The 24,008-nt window shown below is 47.2% G+C and overlaps 1 protein-coding gene across 3 annotated transcripts in view; it reads left to right on the plus strand.

Moving 5' to 3' along the window:
- The window catches only part of LOC106609762 (plexin-A4), a 493,355-nt gene that overhangs the window by 76,360 nt on the left and 392,987 nt on the right, over positions 1-24,008 (plus strand). The window lies entirely within an intron of this gene.

Raw genomic sequence — 24,008 nt, forward strand, 5'->3', positions numbered from 1 at the left:
AGAGCTCTCCTCCAAGAAGTTTACAAGAACTTAGTCAACAGGCAGGATTCCTCTTAGCCTTGTTGTTATTGTTGTTGTTGTTATCCCTGTGTCAGTGTGGGAGTTATCCAGCTAGGCTGTGTTAAGTCAGACAGGCTGAGGATACAGTAAGTGGGTAGCAGCACGGCCCAGTCACGTCTCAGAACACGGCCCATCAGACGAGCCCTCGATTCAGCCTGAACAGCCTCAGCCTCTCCCTCCTCAGAGAGCTGGAGCACAGCAGAGACAAAGGGAGAGAGACAGAGGGAAAGACCGATATAAAGAGGGGGGAGAGAGAGAGATAGATATAAAGAGGGGGAGAGAGAGAAAGAGGGAGAGAGATAGAGAGAGCAGAGAGGGAGAGAGATAGAGGCTGTTTGGAGTGGGCCCTCTTCAAGTGGTTCTGTAGTCTATATAGCCAATAGCCTACTGGATGACTTTGTAGTCTGTAGTCTAGGTATTGCTGTGGGAGTAGTAGTCAGATACACACACGTGCTGAATGTGCGCACAGAACACACACACACACGCACACACGCACACACACACAAACAATATTACCCTCTCATACCACATGACCCTTTCCAGAACCCCCTCTTTTACAATCAGCCCCCATATCGACTAGACTGTTAGATGATGTCAGTGCTGGTAAAACCAAACAGGACAATAAAGAGTGTGCTCCCATGGCCGTTCATCAGTGTGTTTACAGCCCTGCCTAATGGACAGTGATTTATACAGTACTGGCTCTCCACCCTCCTCCACTACTCTGACTGTTACTTATCACAGCACTGACTTATCACGTCACACTGAGTCAATGTTAGCATGACGGCTAACGGTGGGTGGGTTCATGCAGTTTCCTCTGCTGATGTGCGTAGCATAACTGTTAGCATTTATTGGCCCTTGTTTATGACATCATGAAGCCTACCTTGTGGTCCTGTTTGGTTATATACTCTGAGCTGCATGAGCAGGAGTTCATTCACTGACTGAATTAAAGGCTGTGAAATAGTTTTATGACCGTGGTTGAGTATAACGCACTGTACACACAGGAATAATGGATCGGGATTTCAAGTATGCAACGGTCGCTTACTATGGTCTCTTGCAATGGTCTCTCGTGCACAAACACATGTACACACACACACACACACCTTCCAAAGTCCCTTCTGACATAAAGAGTCAGAGTTGTGTTTCATACCACTACATGTATATCTCAGCATAAAAGCAGCCGTAGGACACAGCGCTTCAGAACTGTTAAAGTGCAGCGTAGACTCTGTCCTGTATCCCTGCCCGTTTCCCCCACGCTATTGTGCTGCTAAGCCCCAGACCAGATGTGGTTTGTCCTTCCCTGTTTAGCACCATGCTCCTTCTCTCTCTCCCTCTCGTTCTCTCTCTCATGTCCCTCCATCCTCTTTTGGATGGAGGGACGAGTGTAGTCGGGGTAAAGACATTTCCCGGGACTTTCACGGGGCTTGTGGTTACTGTAAGCCCAGGGTGGTGTGACTGGCATGGTTTCTCTGTTCCCCTGTTTATGTCAGGGGCTAGTCCTCTATGTATTTCTCCTACATACAGTACTGTAAATCCCTCTGTGACATCCTTCTCCCAGATATTCTTCCAGAAAATGAGTTGATCCAACATTGTTTCCCAAGTTATTTCATCGTTCCTTATCAACGTAACCACGTTGCATCAACGTCTCCATTTAACTCAAGTTCCGACCCCCCAAAATACACAGGGTTTCACGCTTGGGTTGATGTCAAGTTGAATTGACGTCAGTTGACTTGACATCTCAATCCAAAATCTATCCAGATTGGACGTGGATCTGACTTCTTTGCCTAGTGGGCTCTCTCTCTCTCTCTCTCTCTCTCTTTCTCTCACCATCCCTCTTTCTCTCCTCCCTCCTCTTTCTCCACCCCTTCTCTTCATGCCTCATTGGACAGACCCCCCCCCCAAGACTTTTAGAACACCTCCTGCCATGTGGTAGTGAAAGGCTCCATATGGTCCAGGTCTTTCTTCTCCCAGACTGCCTCTGGCTTTGGTTCTGGGGCTGGAGATAGCAGGTGTCTCCCAAATAGCACCCTATTCCCTATATTGTGCACTACTTTTGACCAGAGCTGATGGGTAGTGCACTATCAAGGGAATAGGGCACCATGTGGGATGTAGACAGAGAGATGAAGACGCAGACAGAGTTAAACCCATTACTAACGGTCAGCGCTCGGTGTCAGGACAAGGGTAAGGTTTCCCTGGGTGGATATAGTGGTTACCCCACTATAGGCCAAGGCTGGTCGGACAGCTCAGTAGAGAGAGGGGCGGAGGGGTGGAGCGGGAGGAGAGCAGGGTTGAGATTGAGGCCTCCTGCTGAGGTGTTAATACACCTCCCCTTCCCAGACCCATGGGGGAGAGTGGTCTGCTCAATACAATGAGCAGCTAACCTTGAACTGGAAACACACACACGGGAAGTGGGCTTGATGAGGCCCCCTCTGTCTGTCTCTCTTTCGCTTCCCCTCTTTCTGTTTCTGTATCTCTGCCACCCCCCCTCTCTGCCTCTGCCTCTGCCTCTCTCTCTCTCTCTCTCGCTCTCTCTCTCTCTCTCTCTCTCTCTCTCTCTCTCTGTCTCTCTCTTTCTCTCTCTCTGTCGTAACCCCGCACACACTCCCGCACACACTCCCATCTCACCCAATCTGACACTGATGCTCTCTCTCCATCCCTCCTTCCTTCTCTCCCTCCCTCTCTCCTTCACACTCAATGTCATACCAGTAAGTGCTCACGGTGAATGGCTTCTCATCCCCTAGTCACCCCCCCCATCCAACCCATCTCCAGTACTCCACAACACTAGCCATCATACTTATTCATGTTCTTCCCTTTGTCTGTGGAGATTTAATTGAGGGTCAAATTCTATAACATGATATTGCACATTGGATTCCTGCTTAGTGTGCATGTCATGCCAGGACAGGACAGGACCCATGTGCCTGCTTATTTGTGTGTGTGTGTGTGTGTGTGTGTGTGTGTGTGTGTGTGTGTGTGTGTGTGTGTGTGTGTGTGTGTGTGTGTGTGTGTGTGTGTGTGTGTGTGTGTGTGTGTGGACTCCGAGGACCCTGATGCAGATTATTGAAATGGGGTGAGAGAGCTGTAGCCAGTGAAGCAGAGGATTAACTGCTTAGAGCTAATGATGAAATATGCTGTAGGACGATCACATTTTTGTGGGGGTGAGTGTGTGTACTGTATGTCCCTGTGTGTGTGTGAGAGAGAGAGGGGGGAGTGTGTACTGTATGTCCCTGTGTGTGTGTGAGAGAGAGGGGGGGGGAGTGTGTATGCTTGTGTGCGTACTGTATGTCCCTGTGTGAGTGTATATGTGCACGCATCTATAAGGGCACATTAGGGGCAGTATGGGTAATATGGTTAATGACCCTCGATGCTGATAAACACAACCACTCTACAACACAGACACACTGGATACATAACATAAACACAACCACTCTACAACACAGACACACTGGATACATAACATAAACACAACCACTCTACAACACAGACACACTGGATACATAACATAAACACAACCACTCTACAACACAGACACACTGGATACATACCATAAACACAACCACTCTACAACACAGACACACTGGATACATAACATAAACACAACCACTCTACAACACAGACACACTGGATATATAACATAAACACAACCACTCTACAACACAGACACACTGGATACATAACATAAACACAACCACTCTACAACACAGACACACTGGATACATAACATAAACACAACCACTCTACAACACAGATACACTGGATACATAACAACACACAACCACTCTACAACACAGACACACTGGATACATAACATAAACACAACCACTCTACAACACAGATACACTGGATACATAACATAAACACAACCACTCTACAACACAGACACACTGGATACATAACATAAACACAACCACTCTACAACACAGCCACACAGACACACTGGATACATAACATAAACACAACCACTCTACAACACAGACACACTGGATACATAACATAAACACAACCACTCTACAACACAGACACACTGGATACATAACATAAACACAACCACTCTACAACACAGACACACTGGATACATAACATAAACACAACCACTCTACAACACAGACACACTGGATACATAACATAAACACAACCACTCTACAACACAGACACACTGGATACATAACATAAACACAGCCACTCTACAACACAGACACACTGGATACATAACAAAACACAACCAATCTACAACACAGACACACTGGATACATAACATAAACACAACCACTCTACAACACAGACACACTGGATACATAACATAAACACAACCACTCTACAACACAGACACACTGGATACATAACATAAACACAACCACTCTACAACACAGACACACTGGAGACATAACATAAACACAACCACTCTACAACACAGACACACTGGATACATAACATAAACACAACCACTCTACAACACAGACACACTGGATACATACCATAAACACAACCACTCTACAACACAGACACACTGGATACATAACATAAACACAACCACTCTACAACACAGACACACTGGATACATAACATAAACACACCCACTCTACAACACAGACACACTGGATACATAACATAAACACAACCACTCTACAACACAGACACACTGGATACATAACATAAACACAACCACTCTACAACACAGCCACACAGACACACTGGATACATAACATAAACACACCCACTCTACAACACAGATACACTGGATACATAACATAAACACAACCACTCTACAACACAGACACACTGGATACATAACATAAACACAACCACTCTACAACACAGACACACTGGATACATAACATAAACACACCCACTCTACAACACAGACACACTGGATACATAACATAAACACAACCACTCTACAACACAGACACACTGGATACATAACATAAACACAACCACTCTACAACACAGACACACTGGATACATAACATAAACACACCCACTCTACAACACAGACACACTGGATACATAACATAAACACAACCACTCTACAACACAGACACACAGACACACTGGATACATAACATAAACGCAACCACTCTACAACACAGACACACTGGATACATAACATAAACACAACCACTCTACAACACAGACACACTGGATACATAACATAAACACAACCACTCTACAACACAGACACACTGGATACATAACATAAACACAACCACTCTACAACACAGACACACTGGATACATAACATAAACACAACCACTCTACAACACAGACACACTGGATACATAACATAAACACAACCACTCTACAACACAGACACACTGGATACATAACATAAACACAACCACTCTACAACACAGATACACTGGATACATAACATAAACATAAACACAACCACTCTACAACACAGACACACTGGATACATAATATAAACACAACCACGCTACAACACAGACACACTGGATACATAACATAAACACAACCACTCTACAACACAGACACACTGGATACATAACATAAACACAACCACTCTACAACACAGACACACTGGATACATAACATAAACACAACCACTCTACAACACAGACACACTGGATACATAACATAAACACAACCACTCTACAACACAGACACACTGGAGACATAACATAAACACAACCACTCTACAACACAGACACACTGGATACATAACATAAACACAACCACTCTACAACACAGACACACTGGATACATAACATAAACACACCCACTCTACAACACAGACACACTGGATACATAACATAAACACAACCACTCTACAACACAGACACACTGGATACATAACATAAACACAACCACTCTACAACACAGACACACTGGATACATAACATAAACACACCCACTCTACAACACAGACACACTGGATACATAACATAAACACACCCACTCTACAACACAGACACACTGGATACATAACATAAACACAACCACTCTACAACACAGACACACTGGATACATAACATAAACACAACCACTCTACAACACAGACACACTGGATACATAACATAAACACACCCACTCTACAACACAGACACACTGGATACATAACATAAACACAACCACTCTACAACACAGACACACTGGATACATAACATAAACACAACCACTCTACAACACAGACACACTGGATACATAACATAAACACAACCACTCTACAACACAGACACACTGGATACATAACATAAACACAACCACTCTACAACACAGACACACTGGATACATAACATAAACACAACCACTCTACAACACAGACACACTGGATACATAACATAAACGCAACCACTCTACAACACAGACACACTGGATACATAACATAAACACAACCACTCTACAACACAGACACACTGGATACATAACATAAACACAACCACTCTACAACACAGACACACTGGATACATAACATAAACACAACCACTCTACAACACAGATACACTGGATACATAACATAAACATAAACACAACCACTCTACAACACAGACACACTGGATACATAACATAAACACAACCACGCTACAACACAGACACACTGGATACATAACATAAACACAACCACTCTACAACACAGACACACTGGATACATAACATAAACACAACCACTCTACAACACAGACACACTGGATACATAACATAAACACAACCACTCTACAACACAGACACACAGACACACTGGATACATAACATAAACACAACCACTCTACAACACAGACACACTGGAGACATAACATAAACACAACCACTCTACAACACAGACACACTGGATACATAACATAAACACAACCACTCTACAACACAGACACACTGGATACATAACATAAACACAACCACTCTACAACACAGACACACTGGATACATAACATAAACACAACCACTCTACAACACAGACACACAGTCCTGTGTCCTAAGTGTTCTGACCAAAGAACCAGGACATTCTGTGTTCTTCAACACAGAGCCATCGCCGTGGACTGTTCGGATGTTGCCATGGCAGCAGTGGGTGTTCCATCCATAGATGAAGAATGCATGTAGCTATAGAGCTGTCTTCTTGTGTGACACGTGTCTATGGAATAATACATCTCTACCTTCACTATGTGACCAACAAAGCACTGAGGAATAGTCACAATAGTCTCAATAGGCAGAAATACAGGTGATTGAATATACTAGTGTGATTACTTGACCCATCCTAGTGTACTATGGTCCCTTGGGAGGTTATGATAGATCTCCTTCAAAGATGCCAATTCAATACGTCTTGTCTTTGTGATTTTAGCTGCTTCTCAGAGGCAAGATGTAGGAGTGGGTCTGTATCTCAATTCGATTTAAGGGGCTTTATTGGCATGGGAAACATATGTTTACATTTCCAAAGAAAGTGACATGGATAAAAAAAGTTAAATAAACAATAAAAAGTGAACAGTAAATATTCCTCTCTCTCTCTCTCTCTCTCTCTCTCTCTCTCTCTCTCTCTCTCTCTCTCTCTCACTATCTCTCTCTCTCTTTCTCCTCTCTCTGTTGGGAGGGCTGAGATGGAATGATGTGTCAGGTTATTAGTCCATGGAAACTCCTGGCTCCCTTCCCTGTCCTCCTTTCTTCTCCCCCTCTCTCCTCTCTTCTCCCTCATCCTCCCCATCCCTCGCTCACAGTGGCTCCCCATTGTTTCCCTTGTGTCTAGTTCTGGTAATGACTTTGTGCTCTGATTTGCTGAGGCCTCTGTCAAAATTCCAATTTCCCCTCCGTCCTTTTGGAAAGTGAGTGAATAGTGGTAGGGGGGTGGAGGAGGCAGATAGGGGGTAAGGCGGGCAGGGGAGGATGGCAGAGAGAGGAGGCTATTTGCTTGTTATGTCCAGAAAGGCAAACGGAAAAATGAGAAGTGAAGACCCGGCCGGTAATGGCTTGGGAAGGGATTCAGAGGGTGAAGCCTGCTGTGTCAATGCCCGTTGCGATGCCCGCAGCGATAGAGAGTGAAGGGGAGAAAGAGAGAGGTGAAGAGTGATAGAGAGTGAAGGAGAAAGAGAGAGAGCATGCCTCTACGACCATTAGAGTTCACCCTCAATCTCCCGCCTGTCTGCCTGCCTGCTTAGTACACACACACGCACATGCACGCACGCACGCACACACACACGCACACACGCACGCACGCACGCACACACACACACACACACACACACACACACACACACACACACACACACACACACACACACACACACACACACACACACACACACACACACACACACACACACACACACACACTGCCCGCCTCACCTTCCCTTTTGGCCCGTGTGTGAAACACAGCGTTTAGTTAATGAAAAGCGGAGCAGCAAGGAAAGTAATCTCTCTGATTTAGTCAGAGGGCCGCTGAGCACAGAGGTTAGGGATGAGCGTGCGCGTGTGTCGAGTCAGGAGACCCAGGCGGTGGCCGCGTGTGTGTTTTATCACACAAATGTAATAAAAAATAGCTCCACCCCTCATGCGTGTGATTCTGGGGGTATTTATAGAGGCTAGTTATTGTTAGCTTGGCCTTTTCCTTTCACTGTCTCTCTCTGCCGGCTGGTTCATAATGGATAACCCACGATGGCTGAGGAGGGTGACAGTGCACACACAACCCTGGCTGCATTACAGCATCACCACAGCGTGTCACCAAGGGCTCGCATCCAGCTATGAATTATGGGACTTGTAGTTTAAGTTGTAGTGCCATAGTGACGTGTCATTAATATGTCCCTCTGATTCTCTGATGGTTTTCAACTCTTTGCTATTTCACGGCATGCAAACAAAATTAGTCAAATCAATATGGGGGCTTCATTCCAGAAATGAGTTTGGTGCATTTGACCTTTTCCCCAAAAAAACTAATTAGCATTCCGACATGACATTTTCCTTTCTCTGCATGCTTAGACTTTTCTGTCTGCCTTTTTTTTAAAGGGAAAAGGGGAGAGAGAGAGTGGATAGATAGGAGAGAGAGAGAAAGAGGGAGAGAGAGTAGATGGGAGAAAGAGTAAGCGAGAAAATGTCTGTCTCTGTTCCCATTCTGAAGAATAAGTATCGGTGAAGGCCTATTCATCCATGAATGATTTGAGTGCCTGGGCCATCTAGTCGGAGTGGAGTGAAGGGTTGGTGCTCCTCAGTGCAGATAGATAGCAGGCAGCACGAGAGGGAAATAGCTGCTCACTCACTCCCAACCTGAACAAAATACTGCTGAATACTCCCCATATCTGGCAGTTATTGAAGTTATTGGAGCTGGAAGTGGCACTGAGGTGACATGGAGGAGATTTGAACTCTCTCCCCTCAGATAGTGTGGTTGATAGGATGCCAGTAGGGATGATAGACAGTAGAGGTGTGTGTGTGTGTACCAAGGGTGTATACAATTCCATCCATTCCTCATCTATGCCTGCATGTAGGTATGTGTGTATCAGAAACACTGAAATGGCGTTTTGACACCAGAGAGGTAAAGAAAAAGCCAGAGCGTAATAGAAGAAGGGGATGTGTGCTGGGAGGAAACAGAGGAACTCTCTATCCATCTGCCTCACAACAAAACAAGTGAAGCGGCTGTTTCTCACATATCTCCTCCGTTTCCTTTCTCTCCGTCATAATTACCATGTCTGTAAGCTGTCTGCCCAGCCTGGCCGGCTGAAAATGCTGGCAGAGCCCTGTGTTTACAAGGAGCTCATTGAAGAGGGTTGCAAGATAGGCCTGCTCCCTTTAAACCGCTGTAAACAGACCATTTAGACTGCTGAGACCAGGGAGACCAAACCCCTCTGGGAGGGGAGGGGCCAAACTCTAACCATGGTAGGGGTGCATTCAGCAGGACACAACGTTTTGGAATGTTCAGATAGAAATATGTTTTGTAGAACAAACATGCCTCTCTGACATGTAGAATAAGGAATCACGTTGGATCTATTCATGGAATTTCTATCTGCAACGTTCAACTACGTTTGGCCACTGAACGTGATTCTGGCTTCACTGGGTCTTCCTGGCATGATTGGCACCTTGGGTTTGGTTCCTAGTATTGGGTTTGGTTCCCAGTACTGGGTTTGGTTCGTAGTACTGGTTTTGGTTCGTAGTACTGGGTTTGGTTCCTAGTACTGGGTTTGGTTCCTAGTACTGGGTTTGGTTCGTAGTACTGGGTTTGGTTCCTAGTACTGGGTTTGGTTTGTAGAACTGGGTTTGGTTCCTAGTATTGGGTTTGGTTCCTAGTACTGGGTTTGGTTCCTAGTACTGGGTTTGGTTCCTAGTATTGGGTTTGGTTCCTAGTACTGGGTTTGGTTCCTAGTACTGGGTTTGGTTCCTAGTACTGGGTTTGGTTCCTAGTACTGGGTTTGGTTCCTAGTACTGGGTTTGGTTCCTAGTACTGGGTTTGGTTCCTAGTACTGGGTTTGGTTCCTAGTACTGGGTTTGGTTCCTAGTACTGGGTTTGGTTCCTAGTACTGGGTTTGGTTCCTAGTACTGGGTTTGGTTCCTAGTACTGGGTTTGGTTTGTAGAACTGGGTTTGGTTTGTAGTACTGGGTTTGGTTCCTAGTATTGGGTTTGGTTTGTGGTACTGGGTTTGGTTCCTAGTACTGGGTTTGGTTCCTAGTATTGGGTTTGGTTCGTAGTACTGGGTTTGGTTTGTGGTACTGGGTTTGGTTTGTGGTACTGGGTTCGGTTCCTAATACTGGGTTTGGTTCCTAGTATTGGGTTTGGTTTGTAGTACTGGGTTTGGTTCCTAGTATTGGGTTTGGTTTGTGGTACTGGGTTTGGTTCCTACTATTGGGTTTGGTTTGTGGTACTGGGTTTGGTTCCTAGTATTGGTTTGGTTTGTAGTACTGGGTTTGGTTCCTAGTATTGGGTTTGGTTTGTGGTACTGGGTTTGGTTCCTAGTATTGGTTTGGTTCCTACTATTGGGTTTGGTTCCTAGTATTGGTTTGGTTCGTAGTATTGGGTTTGTTTTGTAGTATTGGGTTTGGTTCCTAGTATTGGGTTTGGTTCCTAGTATTGGGTTTGGTTCCTAGTATTGGTTTGGTTTGTGGTACTGGGTTTGGTTCCTAGTATTGGGTTTGGTTCCTAGTATTGGGTTTGGTTCCTAGTATTGGTTTGGTTCCTAGTATTGGTTTGGTTCGTAGTATTGGGCTTGTTTTGTAGTATTGGGTTTGTTTTGTAGTATTGGGTTTGGTTCCTAGTATTGGGTTTGGTGTGTAGTACGTCTCGTGTGGCTCAGTTGGTAGAGCATGGTGTTTGCAACGCCAGGGTTGTGGGTTCAATTCCCATGGGGGACCAGTACAGATTTTTTTTTTTAATGAAATGTATTTACATTTCACTACTGTAAGTTGCTCTGGATAAGAGCATCTGCTAAATGACATAGTGTTTGTAGTACTGGGTTTGGTTCCTAGTGCTTATGTCTCTTTGAGTGGATGGGATTTGGGGCCCAAGTCATTTCAGACCATGTGACCTGTCCTGGAAAAGCACTTCTGCCCCCCTAAAATGAGTGCTGCTTTTAATTTGTTGTTTAGGGTGGTTTAGTGAGATCTTGGAGAGGTCAGTTGATTGGTTGTCGAGTGAGAGCAGGATTGTAGGATTGTCTTTTTACATGACAATTTTAGAAAGGCTGTTGAATGAGTTGTTATTTTGTTGATTGAAGCTCTGCTGGGTATGCAGCCTAGTTGTTGGTTGATTGTAGCTGTGGTGTTGCTAGAGCAAAACGAAGCGGCCATTAGTGGGTGTGGAGGGAGAAGTGAAGAATTGGAGCAGTTTACATCTGGCAGCACTGCAGAGCTCTGTGGCTTCCTCTACGACACAGTCATTAATCACACCAACAGAGATGCAGCACAGAGAGGCACAATAACACAATAACCCCCCCCCACACACACACACACAGAACAAAAGTCTTCTACACAAACATCGCTCCACAACCAAACACACTCCAAAGCCAACAAAAGCACGACAACTCACGACCTCCTAAGACAAAACCTACCTGTCAAATCACACCATGACTTGTTCATCCAATTGGACCAAGCTATTTGTATTCTACAGCCATTCAACCAACGGGAAAGAAATTCTCTCTGCTACCGCACGGCAAGCGGTACCAGAGCGCCAAGTCTAGGTCCAAGAGACTTCTAAACAGCCTCTACCCCCAATCCATAAGACTCCTGAACATGTAATCAAATGGCTACCCAGACTATTTACATTGCTCCTCTCCCCCTCTTTAACACCGCTGCTACTCTCTGTTGTTATCATCTATGCATAGTTCCTTTAATAACGCTACCTACATGTAAAGTGAGGGAAAAAAGTATTTGATCCCCCTGCTGATTTTGTACGTTTGCCCACTGACAAAGAAAGGATCAGTCTATAATTTTAATGGTAGGTTTATTTGAACAGTGAGAGACAGAATAACAACAAAAATATCCAGAAAAACGCATGTCAGAAATGTTATACATTTATTTGCATTTTAATGAGGGAAATAAGTATTTGACCTCCTCTCAATCAGAAAGATATCTGGCTCCCAGGTGTCTTTTATACAGGTAACGAGCTGAGATTAGGAGCACACTCTTAAAGGGAGTGCTCCTAACCGCAGCTTGCTACCTGTAAAAAAGACACCTGTCCACAGAAGCAATCAATCAATCAGATTCCAAACTCTCCACCATGGCCAAGACCAAAGAGCTCTCCAAGGATGTCAGGGACAAGATTGTAGACCTACACAAGGCTGGAATGGGCTACAAGACCATCGCCAAGCAGCTTGGTGAGAAGGTGACAACATTTGGTGCGATTATTCGCAAATGGAAGAAACACAAAAGAACTGTCAATATCCCTCGGCCTGGGGCTCCATGCAAGATCTCACCTCGTGGAGTTGCAATGATCATGAGAACGGTGAGGAATCAGCCCAGAACTACACGGGAGGATCTTGTCAATGATCTCAAGGCAGCTGGGACCATAGTCACCAAGAAAACAATTGGTAACACTACGCCGTGAAGGACTGAAATCCCGCAGTGCCCGCATGGTCCCCCTGCTCAAGAATACATATACATGCTCGTCTGAAGTTTGCCAATGAACATCTGAATGACTCAGAGGACAACTGGTGAAAGTGTTGTGGTCAGATGAGACCAAAATGGAGCTCTTTGACATCAACTCAACTCGCCGTGTTTGGAGGAGGAGGAATGCTGCCTATGACCCCAAGAACACCATCCCCACCGTCAAACATGGAGGTGGAAACATTATGCTTTGGGGGTGTTTTTCTGCTAAGGGGACAGGACAACTTCACCGCATCAAAGGGACGATGGACGGGGCCATGTACCGTCAAATCTTGGGTGAGAACCTCCTTCCCTCAGCCAGGGCATTGAAAATGGGTCGTGGATGGGTATTCCAGCATGACAATGACCACAAACACACGGCCAAGGCAACAAAGGAGTGGCTCAAGAAGAAGCACATTAAGGTCCTGGAGTGGCCTAGCCAGTCTCCAGACCTTAATCTCATAGAAAATCTGTGGAGGGAGCTGAAGGTTTGAGTTGCCAAACGTCAGCCTCGAAACCTTAATGACTTGGAGAAGATCTGCAAAGAGGAGTGGGACAAAATCCCTCCTGAGATGTGTGCAAACCTGGTGGCCAACTACAAGAAACGTCTGACCTCTGTGATTGCCAACAAGGGTTTTGCCACCAAGTACTAAGTCATGTTTTGCAGAGGGGTCAAATACTTATTTCCCTCATTAAAATGCAAATCATTTTATAACATTTTTGACATGCGTTTTTCAGGATTTTTGTTGTTGTTATTCTGTCTCTCACTGTTCAAATAAACCTACTATTAAAATTATAGACTGATAATTTCTTTGTAACTGGGCAAATGTACAAAATCAGCAGGGGATCAAATACTTTTTTCCCCCACTGTACATATTACCTCGACTAACCGGTGCCCCCGCACATTGACTCTGTACCGGTACCCCCTGTATATAGTCTCGCTATTGTTATTTTACTGCTGCTCTTTAATTACTTGTTACTTTTATTTCTTATTCTCATTCGTATTTTTTACAACTGCATTGTTGGTTAGGAGCTGGTAAGTAAGCATTTCACTGTTGTATTCGGGCATGTGACTAATAAAATGTGATTTGATTTGAAATGATAAAGTGTCCAGAGCTGTGCAGACTGGTGCTGAAGTATCACAGTCTAGAGGATCTATTGATGTACCAAGATCCCATAGAAATAACACACACACACACCACACACACACACTCACACTCCGCCAACCCTGTGAACAGTCATCTGATAAGCATGGAAACGCGTCTCTTTTCAGACGCAGGAAGAGCTGCTTGACTCTCCAGTAATGACTGTGTAGCAGACTGTTAACGCTCTCCCTCAAACATTTCATTAAAACTCCAAGTTGATATGCTTTAATTAAACACTGCTGTGAAAGGTTATACAAATGATCTTTATTTTGTGTCCGTGGTAAAAACTTGCATTGTTCTAATTAGTCCAAAAGGGGTGTGTGTTTTGTGGTACGGGGGTATGTGAGTGTGTGTGTGTGTCCACTCTATCCTTGTATTGTGGAATATGGTTGTCGTTGGAGATTTGTTGAAGTTACAGCCATCATGTTATCTTCAGACATCATGCATTACATCATCTCTAACCCACTGAGGGACTACTGATGGTAGAGAAGTCAATTATCTATTATACTCTCCTGGTCAGTGTCAGCTTCTGCTGCACTGCATACCTGTGGACTAACGCTGTCATCATCTCTCCCTCTCTCTCCCCCCCTCTCTCTCTCCCTCTCTCTCTCTCTCTCTCTCTCTCCCCCTCTCTCTCTCCCCCTCTCTCTCTCTCTCTCTCTCTCTCTCTCTCTCTCTCTCTCCTCCCTCCCTCCCTCCTCCCTCCCTCCCTCCCTCCCTCCCTCCCTCCCTCCCTCCCTCCCTCCCTCCCTCCCTCCCTCTCTGTGTGATTTATGAGTCTCAGTCTAGATGTCCCTGTAACAGTAAAGAACATGATGCAGGTGAGACTTCAACAGCCAATCAGGGCCCAGCGTTGGGTCTCCTGGGGTGACCAGCGCTCCTCTCTCTGCAGTAGAACAGGAAAACGGGCTGGCTAGCTCACAACTGGGTCACTCACACACATGATTCTGGCAGACACACACACACACACACACACACACACACACACACACATACACTCGCATTCACTCGCACACACACACACATACACACACCTACATACACACGCACACACACACGCACGCACACACACACACACACACACACACACACAGAATTCAGGCAGAAACAGACACACAAACACTCACTTAAACTCTCCCAGAGACAATACTACTACACGCAGCTACACAGCCTTCAGAAAGAGGTGTGACTATTGGTGCGGTGGCTTCTGCAGTGTTCAGATGATTCAATATGGATCCTTATTAAGTTGAGGTGCAATAAACATCTTAAAAGGGCCTGGCGGGTCTGACAGCTTTGAAGTTCAGGTTCAGAATGAGAGGGAGGGAGGGAGGGAGGGAGGGAGATGGATGGAGGAAGGGAGGGAGAGGGAGGGAGGGAGGGAGGGAGAGAGGGAGGAAGGGAGGGAGATGGAGGGAGGGAGATGGAGGGAGGGAGAGAGGGAGAGAGGGAGGAAGGGAGAGGGAGGGAGGGAGGGAGGGAGGGAGGGGGGAGAGAGAGAGAGAGAGAGAGAGGGAGGGAGAGGGAGGAGGAGAGAGAGCCCTCTGCCCCCCTTGCAACCCCTCCCTCCCACCATCGCTCCTCCCCACAGACCTATTAAGTGGATTTTTATCTCAGCTACACCGTCGTTCCCAAAGGATTATGGGATTTTTCGCCACGCACACGAAATTGTAATTGGCGATCGGGGAGAGAAACGCGTCGGTGAAATAAGCGAAGGTCGGTTCATTACTACAAATCACCCTGCTTTTGTGTGTGAACGTACGTGTGTGTGTGTGTGTGTGTGTGTGTGTGTGTGTGTGTGTGTGTGTGTGTGTGTGTGTGAACGTACGTGTGTGTGAACGTACGTGTGTGTGTGTTTGTTTTCCCCTCAGGATCACCACACCGACCCTAGTCATGTTTCATGACCAGGCAGTGCTATATAACCTCATGACATCTGGTCTTCCCTGTGGCTCAGTTGGTAGAGCATGGTGTTTGCAACGCCAGCATGGTGTGTGCAACGCCAGGGTTGTGGGTTCGATTCCCAGGAGTCCCCCAAAATGTATGAAATTTATGCATTAACTACTGTAAGTCGCTCTGGATAAGAGTGTCTGCTAAATGACTAAAATGTAAATGTAATCTCATAACACACCCCTCTAGGGGCCCTACGCACACCCCTCTAGCCCCTACACACACCCTCTAGGTCCTACACATGCCCCTCTAGCCCCTACACACCCCTCTAGCCCTTACACACACCCCTCTAGCCCCTACACACACCCCTCGTACTAATGGCTGTGTGTTGACGGGTTAGTGGTCTCAGTGGCAGGGCCTTAAATGATTGGTGGGTCGGGAGAGAGGGAGGCGAGGGGGATTTCACTGTCCAGGGGAACACACATTATCACTGGGCTTAGTGACAGCAGGACATGTACCCTTCTAGCCTCTTCTCCTCTCCCATTATCTCTCCCCCTCTTCTGATCTCACCCTGGAGCCCCCCATTCCCTACTGGCAGTGCTGACACTGGGACACATTTGCTTCCTGAGATGGAGACACGCGTGTATTCATGTATTCAATCATGTGCACAGACACACACCAACTCATGCATGGACAGGGAGAGCACTCCAACATTAAGCTCCCCGTGTTATCCAAGATGGCTCCCCAACTCTGGCATAAATCAACAACCAGCCCTGTCTAGCGTCAGCATCCATAGTGTTGCTATCTCTGGGGGTGTTGAATGCTGATCTAAAAGCTAGCGGAGAAGACACGGTTCAGACAGTGATGTGAGTCTCCAGAGTCGTGCCCCCCCCTTCACCCCTCTCTTCTGCCAGTCCCCTGCCAAGTCCAGCAGCCTGGGGCCAAAGGAACACTTCATTAATTGTTTTTAGGGGGAGCAGTGCCCCTGTGCCCAAAAATGGTATCTCAATCCTTACACCCCCTCCCCCCAACTCAACCCCTACTCAGAGCACAGAGTCCCACTCAGCCCCCTCTCCTCCCTCTGACCCCACCCATATCTCTCAGCCCCCTCTCCTCTCTCTGACCCCACCCAGATCTCTCAGCCTCTACAGCCTTCACTGATCCCACTGCCCTCCTTTGAAGCTCAGCCCTCTCTATTTGATATTCAGTCTGCAGTCTGGCTCTGGAAACTGGACTCAAGTCTCTGTTTCAAGATGGCAGCTTAAAAACGTTGGAGTGTCTGAAGAAGGAAAACAAAACAGGCTTTTGAGAGAAGACAAAGACAGAGAGAAAGAGGGAGATAGTGAGAGAAAGAAAGGGCAAGCGATATAGAGAGAGTGAGACAGAGAGAGAGAGGGTGAGAGAAAGAGAGAGCGAGAAAGAGGGAGATAGAAAGGGCAAGCGATAGAGAGAGAGAGAGAGATAGAGACAGAGAGAGGTTGAGAGAGAGAGAAGGAGACAGAGACTGCATGACTGTGGGCCTGTGATGTAAAACCAAAGAGACATCATTGCCCTTTTTTAATACAAACACAAAACAAAAAAGCGCTAAAAAGACTGAATAAAAACAAGACGCGATAGAGGGGAAGTTGTCTGATGAATTTCGTCAGGGTTTAATTTGCGTGGCGGGCCCTGTTGACTTCTTTCATTACGTCTCTTTTCTAAAACGACTGAACATTGATCATGGGAGACAAAATGCTGGGGAACGCGGCTCCTTTGTGAGTCGAATAAAAAGTTGAAGTTGCAAAGCCTCCCGTCATCTCGTGCCTCCTCGCCAGTCTCCCGGCATGTCATCAGCCACCAGACGTCAGTCCCCTCACCCCTCATCGCCATAATAGCCTAAGATGGAACTGGGTTAGCGACGACGCGACGGTTCAGATGAGAAGGTGTCTCTTCTTTCCTACGTGTCTGTGTGTGTTTGGTTGTGTGAGTCTGCAGCTGTTTGAAACACATATCCACACCCCTCTCCCCTCTAGAAGCTCCGTGGCTTTTCCCCTTCTCTCTACACGCCCTTCATTCTGACACTCGGCTCCCTGGGAATTTGAGTTCCAAGGACACTGTGATGTACATGTTTCCTCTTTATTCCATGCCCTTTTATCCTCCAATCCGACTCTACTACTCTCATCCCAGGAGATGAGAGAGCGGCCCCAGTTTACGCTCTCCATATGTAATCAAGTGCACCGTTTTTATTAAAGCCTGCAGAGGAAAGAGAAGAGAAAAAGTTTAGTCACTAAATGTGCTGAATGTCAATGAGGGAGCAGTCGATTGGTGGAGGAGAGGAGAGGAGGATGGATGGAGGGAGGTATAAGAAAGGAGCGGTGGACAGTGATTTTAGGGGGTTTTCTCTCCTGTTTTACTAACAAAGCAATACGAGCGCGAACCGCAGTGGTTCCGTGTGATTTGGCCACCAAATCTGTCCTTGTTATGTCATTAAAGGCATTTAGTCTCAGCTGCCTGCTCTCAGAACAGGCAAACCAAGCGCCACCTCGTTTGTCAATGGTGTTGCTTTGCTTTGCACTCATCTGTTTCACTGGCAAATGCCTGGTGCTCCTCAAACATAGCCTCTAGTCATCTCACTACTCCAGTAGGGTCAAGGAGGGTTAGCTGAACACTGTACATGGCTTAGATTGGTCAGGCTAGCATCTTGTAGCCTGTGTCAATGTGCTTAGACTAGGATCTTATAACCACATACCTCATGTGTTGTAGCAGGTGACTGTACAGCATTGGCTGGCAATTGCCTAGCAATAAGTTTCACACAACGTGAGCTGGAGACGTGGCAGAATGTCAAAGAGGGAAGCACGCTTAGAGAGAGAAACGTCAGCCATGCGACGGAGGGGGAGAGAGAGAGAGAGGGAGAGAGAGGGAACATATTTCTGTCTGTAAGAGATCTTTTGGTCCCCTCTTCCACTAAGTTCAGCTGCCTGGCCATGTGATTCACCCTTCCATGTGTTGAGAGCTGAACAGTTGGAAGGGCTACGCCCTCTGCTCTTCTCACCCTGTGTACTTCATACCTGTTGGTTTGCCTCACCCCTTCTCCCCTTCTCCCATATCCCCTTCTCCCCTCTCTGCTTCTCCCCTTCTCCCCTCTCCCCTTCTCCCCTCTCCCCTTCTCCCCTCTCTGCTTCTCCCCTCTCTGCTTCTCCCCTCTCCCCTTCTCCCCTCTCTGCTTCTCCCCTCTCCCCTCTCCCCTTCTCCCCTCTCCCCTTCTCCCCTCTCCCCTTCTCCCCTCTCTGCTTCTCCCCTTCTCCCCTCTCCCCTTCTCCCCTCTCTGCTTCTCCCCTCTCCCCTCTCCCCTTCTCCCCTCTCCCCTTCTCCCCTTCTCCCCTCTCCCCTTCTCCCCTCTCCCCTTCTCCCCTCTCTGCTTCTCCCCTCTCCCCTTCTCCCCTCTCTGCTTCTCCCCTCTCCCCTTCTCCCCTCTCCCCTTCTCCCCTCTCTGCTTCTCCCCTTCTCCCATATTCCCTTCTCCCCTCTCTGCTTCTCCCCTCTCCCCTCTCCCCCTTCTCCCCTCTCCCCTTCTCCCCTCTCCCCTTCTCCCTCTCCCCCTCTCCCCTCTCTGCTTCTCCCCTCTCTGCTTCTCCCCTCTCTGCTTCTCCCCTCTCCCCTTCTCCCCTCTCCCCTTCTCCCCTCTCTGCTTCTCCCCTTCTCCCATATCCCCTTCTCCCCTCTCTGCTTCTCCCCTCTCCCCTCTCCCCTTCTCCCCTTCTCCCCTCTCCCCTTCTCCCCTTCTCCCCTCTCCCCTTCTCCCCTCTCTGCTTCTCCCCTCTCCCCTTCTCCCCTCTCCCCTTCTCCCCTCTCCCCTTCTCCCCTCTCTGCTTCTCCCCTTCTCCCATATCCCCTTCTCCCCTCTCTGCTTCTCCCCTCTCCCCTCTCCCCTTCTCCCCTTCTCCCCTCTCCCCTTCTCCCCTCTCCCCTTCTCCCATATCCCCTTCTCCCCTCTCTGCTTCTCCCCTCTCCCCTTCTCCCCTCTCTGCTTCTCCCCTCTCCCCTTCTCCCCTCTCTCCTCTCCCCTTCTCCCCTCTCCCCTTCTCCCCTCTCCCCTCTCTGCTTCTCCCCTCTCCCCTTCTCCCCTCTCTGCTTCTCCCCCTCCCCTTCTCCCCTCTCTCCTCTCCCCTTCTCCCCTTCTCCTCTCTCCCTCTCTCCCCTCCCCTCTCCCCTCTCCCCTCTCCCCTCTCCCCTCTCTGCTTCTCTCCTCTCCCCTTCTCCCCTCTCCCCCTCTCCCCTTCTCCCCTCTCCCCTTCTCCCCTGCTCCCTTCTCCCCTCTCCCTCCTCCCTCCCTCCCTCAAGTTCATTACTAGCTGCCATGCATAGATGCAGCTGTATACCGCCGTGTTTGTATTTATATTTTGCACATAAACAAATCCTTCCTCCCTCAGATGGGTAATGAGCCTCTTGGAGGGGGGGGTAGAATGGACAGAAGCCAAGGGCAGTCAAATTTGGAAGATAGGGAAGGAGGGAGAGAGGGGGAGGGGCGTGTGTGCCTGAGGACAATAACTTCCACTAGAAAGTCAGCAAAAGTGCCAAAGCTCTCCAGAGCTCTGAGTCATAAAAGTTGTTTCCCCCCCTCTCATAAATATACTCAATGATATTGAAGATACAACACCCTCCCACCCCCCACCCCCCCTCCCTCTCTCTCTCTCTCTCTTGCTTCTCTTCCTCCTCTCAACTCTCTCTCTTTTCCTCTTCAGCACCCAAACATCACAGCTTCCTGTATTCCAGGGCTCTGGGCTGGTGCTAGGCATTGTGGGAGGTGTAGTCCTGCAGACATCTCTCTGTAGGGAGTCCCAGCATGCTCGGGGCACCTATCTCCAACAACCACTTCCTCATGAATTAACCGCAACCTTTCTTAGACACTGCCGTAGGCCCGCCGCATCACTCCTGCTCTTATTGTTTTAGCGGAGCGCTCCTCAAACACACGGCAGCGCTATCCGGCCCCCTTCCGCCATGTTAAATATGTGCTAGTTCACTGTATCAGGGGAAGACATGCAGAACTGATTTGTGGATGAAGAGTGAAATGATGCTGATCAGTGGGGAAAGGGTGTTTGTCTTTGCGGGTGCCGGGGATATTCCCACCATGGAGGCAGTGGATGGTAGAAAGGGTTTATATCACCTCAAGACCGACAACAAGTCCCTAATACTGTAATATGTCCCTCAGTGCCCCAGGCTGTGAACATCAGATAGTCAACATGCTACAGCGGAGATACATGCTAAACCTTTAGCGCTGTGTAATGGCACTAATAGCAGCAACATGCTACAGTGGAGATACACGCTAACCCTTTAATGCTGTGTAATGGCACTAATAGCAGCAACATGCTACAGTGGAGATACACGCTAACCCTTTAATGCTGTATAATGGCACTAATAGCAGCAACATGCTACAGTAGAGATACACTACATGACCAAAAGTATGTGGACACCTGCTCGTTGAACACCTCATTCCAAAATCATGGCAATTAATATGAAGTTGGTCCCCCCTTTGTTGCTATAACAGCCTCCACTCTTCTGGGAAGGCTTTCCACTAGAGTTGGAACGTTGGTGCGGGGACTTTCTTCCATTCAGCCACGAGCATTAGTGAGGTCGGGCACTGATGTTGGGTGATTATGCCTGGCTCGTAGTCAGCGTTCGAATTCATCACAAAGGTGTTCGATGGGGTTGAGGTCAGGACTCTGTGCAGGCCAGTCAAATTCTTCCTAACCGATCTCGACAAACAATTTCTGTATGGACCTCGCTTTGTGCATGGGGACATTGTCATGCTGAAACAGGTAAGGGCCTTCCCCAAACTGTTGCCACAAAGTTGGAAGAACTGAATTGTCTAGAGTGTCATTGTATGCTGTAGCGTTAAGATTTCCCTTCATTGGAACTAAGGGGCCTAGCCCGAACCATGGAAAAACAGCCCCAGACCATTATTCATCCTCCACCAAACTTTATTAGTTGGCACTATGCATTAGGGTGGGTAGCGTTCCCCTGACATCCTCCAAACCCAGATTCATCCGTCGGACTGCCAGATGGTGAAGAGTGATTCATCACTCCAGAGAACACGTTTCCACTACTCCAGAGTCCAATGACGGCAAGCTTTACACCACTCCAGCTGGTACTTGGCATTGTGCATGGTGATCTTAGGCTTGTGTGCAGCTGCTCAGCCATGGAAACCCATGTCATGAAGCTCCCGACAAACAGTTATTGTGCTGACGTTGCTTCCAGAGGCAGTTTGGAACTCGGTAGTGAGTGTTGTAACTGAGGACAGACCACCTAGGTGTCTGGTTAGACTGTAAACTCTCCTTCCAGACTCACATTAAGCATCTCCAATCCAAAGTTAAATCTAGAATCGGCTTCCTATTTCTCCACAAAGCCTCCTTCACTCATGCTGCCAAACTTACCCTCGTAAAACTGACTATCCTACCGATCCTTGACTTTGACGATGTAATTTACAAAATAGCCTACAACACTTTACTCAGCAAACTGGATGCAGTCTATCACAGTGCTATCCGTTTTGTCACCAAAGCCCCATATACCACCCACCACTGCGACCTGTACGCTCTCGTCGGCTGGCCCTCGCTACATAGTAGTCGCCAGACCCACTGGCTCCAGGTCACCTATAAGTCTTTGCTAGGTAAAGCCCCGCCTTATCTCAGCTCACTGGTCACCATACCAACACCCACTCGTAGCATGCGCTCCAGCAGGTATATTTCACTGGTCATCCCCAAAGTCAACACCCCCTTTGGCCGCCTTTCCTTCCAGTTCTCTGCTGCCAATGACTGGAACGAATACCAAAAATCACTGAAATTGGAGACTTATATCTCTCTCACTAACTTTAAGCCTCAGCTGTCAGAGCAGCTTACCGATCGCTGCAGCTGTACACAGCCCATCTGTAAATAGCCCATCCAACCAACTACCTACCTCATCCCATATTTGTTTTTGTTTTTGTTTTGCACACCAGTATTTCTACTTGCACATCCTCATCTGCACATCTATCACTCCAGTGTAAATTGCTAAATTGTAATTACTTTGCCACTATTGGCTTATTTATTGCCTTACCTCCTTTCTTCATTTGGAGATACATGCTAAACCTTTAGCGCTGTGTAATGGCACTAATACCAGCAACATGCTACAATGTAGATACATGCTAACCCTTTAGTGCTTTGTAATGGCACTAATAGCAGCAACATGCTACAATGTAGATACATGCTAACCCTTTAGTGCTTTGTAATGGCACTAATAGCAGCACACAACATAATAGTGGGCTCATTCAACAGTGCAGCACTGTACTCTGAAGCTAATTCTAAAATAAGCTAATAGCAGCCAATGGCTAACAGTACAGTTCTGTGCATTGAAGCTAATGCTAACAAAATGCTTACATTTCACTTGTTTGGCAACTGTAGAACTCTAATTGCATCAGCTTGTCTGTCCTCTTTGAATGTCTGACAATATCTCTCCAGTGCTGTGTGTATAGCAGCGAGAAACCCTATCCCTTGGTGAACAGCAGCCCTTTATGAAATGCTATCCACCATGTTAGCCAGCATAAGTATCTGTTTTTACACCTTCCATGGACCACAATCGATGTGGCGGATGCATTTCAGCTGTTTGTTGTTTTCCCAGTCTGCCCTGTGTTAATAAATGGGTATTTTACAGCTCCAGCCCCCCTGACTCTCCTGTTGTATAGTACAGTGATATCAGCCCAGGACTAGCTGTTGTATAGAACAGTGATATCAGCCCAGGGCTAGCTGTTGTATAGAACAGTGATATCAGCCCAGGGCTAGCTGTTGTATAGAACAGTGATATCAGCCCAGGGCTAGCTATTGTATAGAACAGTGATATCAGCCCAGGACTAGCTGTTGTATAGTACAGTGATATCAGCCCAGGGCTAGCTATTGTATAGAACAGTGATATCAG

The sequence above is a fragment of the Salmo salar genome, chromosome ssa07, assembly GCF_905237065.1.
Source record: "Salmo salar chromosome ssa07, Ssal_v3.1, whole genome shotgun sequence".
In the NCBI taxonomy this organism is placed as follows: Eukaryota; Metazoa; Chordata; class Actinopteri; order Salmoniformes; family Salmonidae; genus Salmo; species Salmo salar.